At 43.8% G+C, this 7,846-nt stretch overlaps 1 pseudogene; it reads right to left on the bottom strand.

Moving 5' to 3' along the window:
* Positions 1-320: 320 nt before the first annotated feature.
* On the bottom strand, positions 321-3,049 carry LOC121290507 (annotated as a pseudogene).
* Between the last annotated feature and the right edge of the window lie 4,797 nt (positions 3,050-7,846).

Genomic DNA, 7,846 nt, shown 5'->3' with positions numbered 1-7,846 from the left:
ATTGTTTCACCGAGTGTGGGCATCGCTGGCTAGATCAGCATTTATTGCTGAACTTCAATTGTCTTTGAGGAGGTGATGGTGAGCCGCCTTTTTGATCCGCTACAGACCACATGGTATATATATAACAACCGCGCTAATAGGAATGGAGTTGCAAGATTTTGACCGATGTTTACTTAATAATATGTGTCTTGTTACTTTTTTCATTTCATATCTGACATCGTCCTGCATGTTATTCAGCAGAATGCCTCAGTCCGAAATTCTGATTTATTCTATGTTACAATCCTGCCTTCTTTGTTAAGTTCATTTACACCCATTCATTCTTAGGACCGTGTTTCATTAATCGCTTTGTATCGGACATATTCCTCCATGCATTGCACAGCTGTGTTGTCCATTTGCGGATCAAACTTGTTCGTGAACAGACGTTCCTATTGGATGATCCAGGGTAGATCTCCAGACCCATAAACGCAGATTAGACGGCGGTACCTTCCTGTGCAAGCCGGATATGTGGCTCCCTTCGCTACATCACCAGCCTCAAAAGACCACTTCACTGCTCGGGTAACAGTTGGGTCACTCTTGTGGTGTCCTGGAGTGTACGGTATGGAGCCGGGTATCTCAGGCATCCTCTGTAAGGTTGCCCAGATGTGCTCGTCGGGGCTGTAGGTCTCCTCGGACCACTTTGAAAACGCTTGGATTTCCGGGTTCACCAACAAAGTCCTCACAAATTGTCTGGTGACAAGAATGTGTGCCCCCCCCCCCCCCCCCCCCCCCCCATACATGGGACCGCTTACGGGTGGGGGACTCTTCTTTTGCTGAGTTCTGAGGACACCGTTACTGTTTTCATAATTAAATTCCCATCTTCTCTGTAAATGAACACAAAGAGAAACTTTTCTTATTTTCCAATTTGCTCTTCATTTTCCAACCACATCGGAAGTAACAGCAGGAACTATAAACATTCATTGTCTCAATTACTTTATATTTCATCTACTTCTTTTCTGTATATGAAATATGCATGGGTCATGTTGATAGCGAGTGATTGAAAAGTGAAAGGAGAAACAACAAGGTGGTGGCACAGTGCAATGTTGGTGATGGCCTATTGGAGAGAAATGATGAGGAGGTGTCACCAGTGAAGCTCAGGAATGTGAAATAAAGGAAGGAAATTAGACGGCAATTGGAAGGCAAGCGTTTATTTTTTTTAAAAAAAGAAGAAAAACAGTAACTATCAACTTGCCAGGTCTTCAGAGGCCTGAAATAGCTAAAAGCACATCACTTTTGGTTTCTTATGTCCAAACCAGCGGGCACCATTTGCGAGGAATGATGTGGTCTGTTTCCATGTTCAAATCAGGCCAATGAAGTGAAAGTAAAACAAGAGCACATGCAGCAGATAGTTTCAGAAACCATGTGCTGCACCTGACAAAGAGAGATAATACTGAGCTAAAGGCCGGCTAGACTACATTGGTTCATGCGAAAATGCTGGGACCCATTATGAAGGAAGTCTTAACAATTCTCTCGAAAAAGCAGAGTATGATTAGAAAAAGTCACCGTGATTATACTAAAGGAAAATCGTGGTTGACAAATTGAGATGATTTTTTTGAAGATGCACCGAATCGGGTAGGTAAAGGGGAACCAGTGGGTGTAGTACACCTGGATTTCCAAAAAACTTTTAATATGGCGCCAAAGCAAGGGGTACTGTCCCGGAAAAGGACCCAATCATTTTGGACTGTGATGAGGAGAAATGTCTTCCCTCAAAATCTTGTGAATCTTTGGAATTCTTTACTCCTGAGAGCTCTGGATGAATCATCGTTGAATACATTTAAGGCAATGATAGATATATTTCTGGATTCTCCGGGAATTACGAGATATGGACAGCGGGAGAGAGAATGGATTTTAAATCTAAGATTAGCTATGATCATATTTAATTTTTAAACAAGATCGATGGGCTACATTGTCTTCTACTCCCCCCTTTAATTATGTTATTGTGTCATTGCAACCTGCCGATCAGCACGTTTCAAATATTCAATATGTCGAATAGGTCTTGCACTCTTGTTCCTTATATTAAACTGCGTCCACAATTTCCAGGGTGGTCCTTTCCAGATTTGAACAAAAGCCTGTGCTCAAAAAAGCAACGATATTTTGGAGAAAACGGTTAGTCTCCAATCAAACACTGCCAGTGTAACCGAGAATGAGGGAGAGAGAGAGGGAGAGGGGGATTGAAGGCAGGTTGGGTGGTTAGAAAGAAAACTAGGACACTGGATATATGTACGACATGAGCTGATCCATTTACCTTTTTGTAGTTTGGCGGGACTACTGAGTCCATAATATTTGAGCCGTTCCTGGCCATAAGACTGTTGACTATCTCCCAATTGGTTTTCGTTGGAAAGTCTTGTCCGCAAACATTGATGAGGTATTTCCACGGGAAAGGCCTGTGCAGCAGCTCTTCCATACAGTTCAGGTGAGCCTGAACTCTGGACCATGAGGCGTATGTCACCGATTCTAATTTTCCTGCTATAAAGACATTACTGAAACAGGAAGCGATGGCCTGGACAGCCGAGTGAAATGGATTTGGAGACTTCCTGTCCAAGTGGACACAGTACACGTTCTGTGGAGCATAAATGTTTCTTAGGAGCCTCTCGAACATCTCAATGTTGCCATGGATCACCATGGAATAGGCCAGGGGGAAATCGCGTTCCTCTGTACTTAATGAGAAACTGATGTATTTGCGGATTTTAACAAAATTGTCACAGTCTTGCGTCATTGCTAAATAATCCGATTCAGTGACAGCTTTATGCTTATTTGTGAAAGTGATGGAGTTTAAAACAGCCTCTTTAATAGCTTCAGGGTCACCACTAATTATCTTCCAACAACTCGAGCTCTTTTCTGCCAGATCCAAGGATGCATATCGCACATCGTAACCTGATTTTTGGTTAACTGGTTTCCAGTAGTTTGTGAATGAATTTCCTCTCCAATGAAAAGATCGACAAAGAAAAGTTGCTAAGAGACCGCTCAGGATATATTTCCCGTGTAGCAGCCAGCAAATAGGCTGATACAACATTCTTGTTCTTCTTCCACAGGTATTTTAAAGATAAGTACCAAACCGGATTACCAGATATAGTTGATATTCAGATGAACAATCAGCATTTTTATTCTATTGAAAAACTGCTATTCAGCAATTTGAGTAAATTGTGCGCCGAAATTTTAGACACTAATGCATTGAAAAGTGATGTTCCAGGCTGCAATCAGGAGCTGCTCATTCATCGGGATACAACAGACCACCCACGCCGACAGGTCCCACCTTATCTTTGTGTCTGGTCTAGTGAGCCTTTGTATTTGGTTAGACATTCTCTCACACCCCCACTTTCTCTGCTCTTTGAATTTCTGGTTTGTTCAATGTCTCAGTTCCTTATCACAGAGATTTCATCCTTCATTCGTAAAAATCCGGGTAACTGTGGGTTTCTCCCTCTTGTGACTGGTGTCAATAATTGGACGATTCCAACATTCTCTATTTCCTCTTCTGCATCTCAGGCCTTTCCTTCAAACATTTCTCAGAGAAACATCAGGAATCTCAGGGAATTTGCAAATAGAGTCCAGGTCCTATCTAATAAATCGGACAAAAGTGACAATAGTTTAATAAAGTCAAGAATCATGTAATTTGATGTCAAATATGAGAGATGTAATATAGGAATAATAGCATTCATATAGCGCGGATGCAGCTTTTGTGCATCCCAAAACTGTTTTAAAGCTAATTAAGCATTTCTGTAATTTTGCCTCTGTTATACTGTGGTACTCAGTGCATCCCCAGGGCTGCGCCAGGCAACTCTGTAACGAACTAACGGCAGTGCAGCTCAACTCATTTTCGAACATCCTAGACTGCAGCACGTCCTCAGCAACACATCTACACAGTGAAGCATTCCCTCAGTGCTGCCCTTCTGATTGTGAGGAAGTGTTTCATTCCTGCCAGCCGACAGGTCTGCTCTCCATCAGTACTGCCTCTCCAATGTTGTTACTTTCGCTGCAGGATAACATGCTTAATGCCCTCCACTGCCGCAACTCTGACCCTGTCATTAGCTCTTTGAAGAGCCCCTTGCCGACAGTGCAGCAGTCCTTCGGTCCTGCACCTCTGGTCGTACAGTTGTATCTCTACGTCATAACAACTTCCCCTCTACACTGGCTGTCTGAAAGGATTGAACTTACTCAGTAACGACGCTCTAATGGTTCAACAGTCTGTCACTATTGCCCCTCGGTCAGTAAATTCTATCAGTCCTGACCCTGAAGAAATCTTGGGATATGTTGATGGAGTTGGAATGGCATATAGTATCCTTGTGTAGTTTTAAAAGGGCTTTGTTACAATGCCATGTAATGAAACGAATTGCATAATTAAAGCCATGGGATGAAGGCAGTGATGAAAACAAACATGGTTAATGGACAGAAGGCACAGTGTGGTGATGACATGCATTTTTATGTTGGTGGTAAATATAGAGTGATTTTTTTCCAGGTACCGATAATAGAGTCTTTGACTTTTTAAATAGCTATTGATTACCAGGCAAAAGTCTCTAGGGCATAACTTAAAAGGTTGCAGATAACACGGAATTCCGAAATGGAGTAAGCAATGAGGCAGATAACAATAAACTTCAGTAGGATACAAACAGTGAAGTGAAATGCGCAGAAACATGGCAGATAAAATTTATCAGAGCAAAGTCTGAAATCATGCAAATTGTGGGGAAGAAGAGGAGTTAAAGTCAATGGTGCGAAGGTGCTGGGGTAGAGAGACCTGTCATCATCGATGCTATGATCTTTGAAGCTGACCTTTCAAGGTTCAACAAACAGACGACATCCTCACTTTGTTTTGGATGATTAAGTTTCGCAAAGAACAAAGCATTCCAAAAGCTTCATCAGCCACTATTTTTCACATAGTTGGGTGATGACATTTCGGAAAGGATACCAGCATCTTGAAGAGGCTGTGCAAATAATTTAATAGAATAGTGCTGGGAATGCGTGACACTTGTTTTGTGGAGGGGCTGGAGACCTGTGGCTGTTTTCCTTAGAGCAGAGAACGTGAAGGGGCGATCTGAGAAAAGTGTCAAATCCACGAACGATTCTGATAATATAAATAATGAAAATAATTGGAATGTCAGATGGATTGGTAGCCGGACAACACAGACTGAAAATAGTTAGTGCAGCAAACAGGCAGCATGCTGAAACATGTTTTACATAGTGAGATGCTGTTATTTTGATCACAGCGTCTGAAAGGCGGGTAGAAGAAGAATTAATAGCAACGTCCAAAAGAGAAAATGATAAACATTTGAAGGGATTAGTTGTCCTTGGCCTTGGGGTCACAGCGGATGATGGATCTAATTATAAGGGTCTGCTAAAGAGCCTTTGAAAGTAAGATGAGATGTCTGCCCGCCTTCTTGTTATCTCTTTCTATAATGTTATGATTCTAGAGTGAATTCGCCGGCAAATGCGTAGCTGATAGACCCGTTAGCTATGTAGCTAAGTCCTTGATTGGAGGGATTGTTCAATGAAGGATGATTAAGCAGATAGTGCCTTCATTCCCTGGAGTTTTGAACAATAATGCGTGTTCTCGTTCAAATTTGCAAAATTCTTAAAGGGGTCAACAGGACAGATGTAGGTTTGTGATTCCTGTGAGTGGGGAGGGGGTCGGTCGTACGAGAGCTAGGAGACAGTCTCAGTATAAGGTGATTTAGGACTGAGGTGAGGAGAATTTTCTTCACTCAGCGGGTGTATATCTCTGGAATTCTATGACCCAGAGGGCTGTGGACTGTCAGTCATTGGGTACAAAACTGAGATGGATAGATTTCTGCATATCAAAAAACCAGGGGATATGGGGATAGCGCAGCAAAAATAAAACGTTGAAGGCGGAGATCCGCTATGATCTCATTGAATGCTGGAAGAGCTGACTGGCCGACTCCTGCTCATTGTGTTCTTAAATTCACCTCATTCATTACATTCAAACTGAGACAGGCGATGGGACCACATACTGACAAGACTTTTGCAAGAAGGTTCTTGTTTTGTCCCATATGATGTTTTTTGAGGATATAACCTTTTAACTAAACTTTCCGGTATGTCACAGTTTAGACCATAAACGGAAATACATATTTATCAAACAGCAATGAATAATAATGTCAGGGCCTTCCGTTACCACTGCCTTCTGAGAATTTGTAAATAACAGCCACATAACATATGTTCTCACTGCTGAGTGCCTGCCCCGAGTTTGATTTTGACACTAGCCATCTTAAACAGTGCTCTTTATTTTTCTGATGGAGTCAGGAGAAGAGCAAATATCAACAATATAGCCTAAATTGACCTTTGAGAAATATCTTGGCTTTAATCAGAACAAAATAAATGTAAGTATATTTACAAATGAAATACAGCTGCCGATAGAGCTCATGAAATGTTCCCAAAATGCGAATTTCTGAATTGAAATGTTTAGGAACAGCGGCATCCCCTTCACATTAAATCTCTTCCACACTTTCATTTTACCTGCCTCTCTACTCCGCTCCCCTGGCGCTTCTTGGGACCAAGTTAATAAATTCCGAAATCGTTGGAGAGCTGCGAAACCTTTCCCATCCTATGGTTTACACGATGCTTCCGGTTGTGGAAAAATCTGCAAAGTCATACTGCTCAGAATACAATCAAGAAAACTAGGCGCTAGAAATTTTATCAACATCCTCGAGCCATTTTTCTGGCCATTCTCATATTTCTCCATGCAACCATCAGGTTCTCTTCCTTCATTTGAACCGGACATATATACTCACCGAAGGTTGTCTTAAATTCAACAGAATTTTCAATGTTAATATTATCAGGGAAAGAAATGTCAAATTGACTTTCTTTGTCTTGAGTGGAAAGAACCACAATCTCTAACTATTTCCGAAATAAAAGAAAAAATACAACGAATGCTGTAAATCTGAAATTTAAACGGAACATGCTGGGCATGCTTAGCAGCTCTGACACTATATCTGGCCCAAAAGGTTAACTCTTCCCCTCCACACCGACACAGCCCATGACCTCTTCCCATTGACCTAGCCCCAAACCTCACTAACCCAGCCCCACACCCACTCCCCACTGGCCCAGCCTCACACCTCACTGACCCAACCCCCACTGGCCACATCCCACGGACCCAGTCCCACATCCCACTGACCCAGCCCCACACCTCAAAAGCCCAGCCCAGCACCCACACCCCACAGACCCAACCCCACATTCCTTTGACTCAGCCTCACACCCACTCCCCACCAACGCAGCCTCACACCCCATTGACCTAGCACCGCCCCCACACCCAACCGACCATGCCTTACGGCCCACTGACCTTACCCTCCACTTACCCATATCCTACTGACCCAGCCCCACATACCACTGACCCAGCCCCGCCTCCGCACCCCACTGACCCAGCACCCTGTCCACACCCCACAGACCCAGCACTGCCCCCCGCACCCAACTGATGCATCCTCACGCTCCACTGACCTAACCCTCCTCTTACCCACATCCCACTGACCTAGCTCCGCATCCACAGCCCACTAACCTTGCCCCGCGTCCACACCCCACTGATCCAGCCCTAAATTCCATTGACCCAGCCTCACACCCACTCCCAACCTACAAAGCCTCACACCCCTCTGACCCAACCTCCCCTACCCTCAGGCCACTGACACAACCCCACATCCCATTGACCGAGACCAACACCCCACTGACCCAGGCCCACAGATCTCTGACCCAGACCCACACCCCACTGACCCTGGCCCACAAATCAATGAAACAACGCCACACCCCACTGACCTAGACTCACACCCCACTGACCCAGACCCACACCAAACTGACGCACCCCTCAATGACACAG

Source organism: Carcharodon carcharias, chromosome 18, assembly GCF_017639515.1.
Source record: "Carcharodon carcharias isolate sCarCar2 chromosome 18, sCarCar2.pri, whole genome shotgun sequence".
In the NCBI taxonomy this organism is placed as follows: Eukaryota; Metazoa; Chordata; class Chondrichthyes; order Lamniformes; family Lamnidae; genus Carcharodon; species Carcharodon carcharias.
This window is presented reverse-complemented; position numbering and strand designations above follow the sequence as displayed.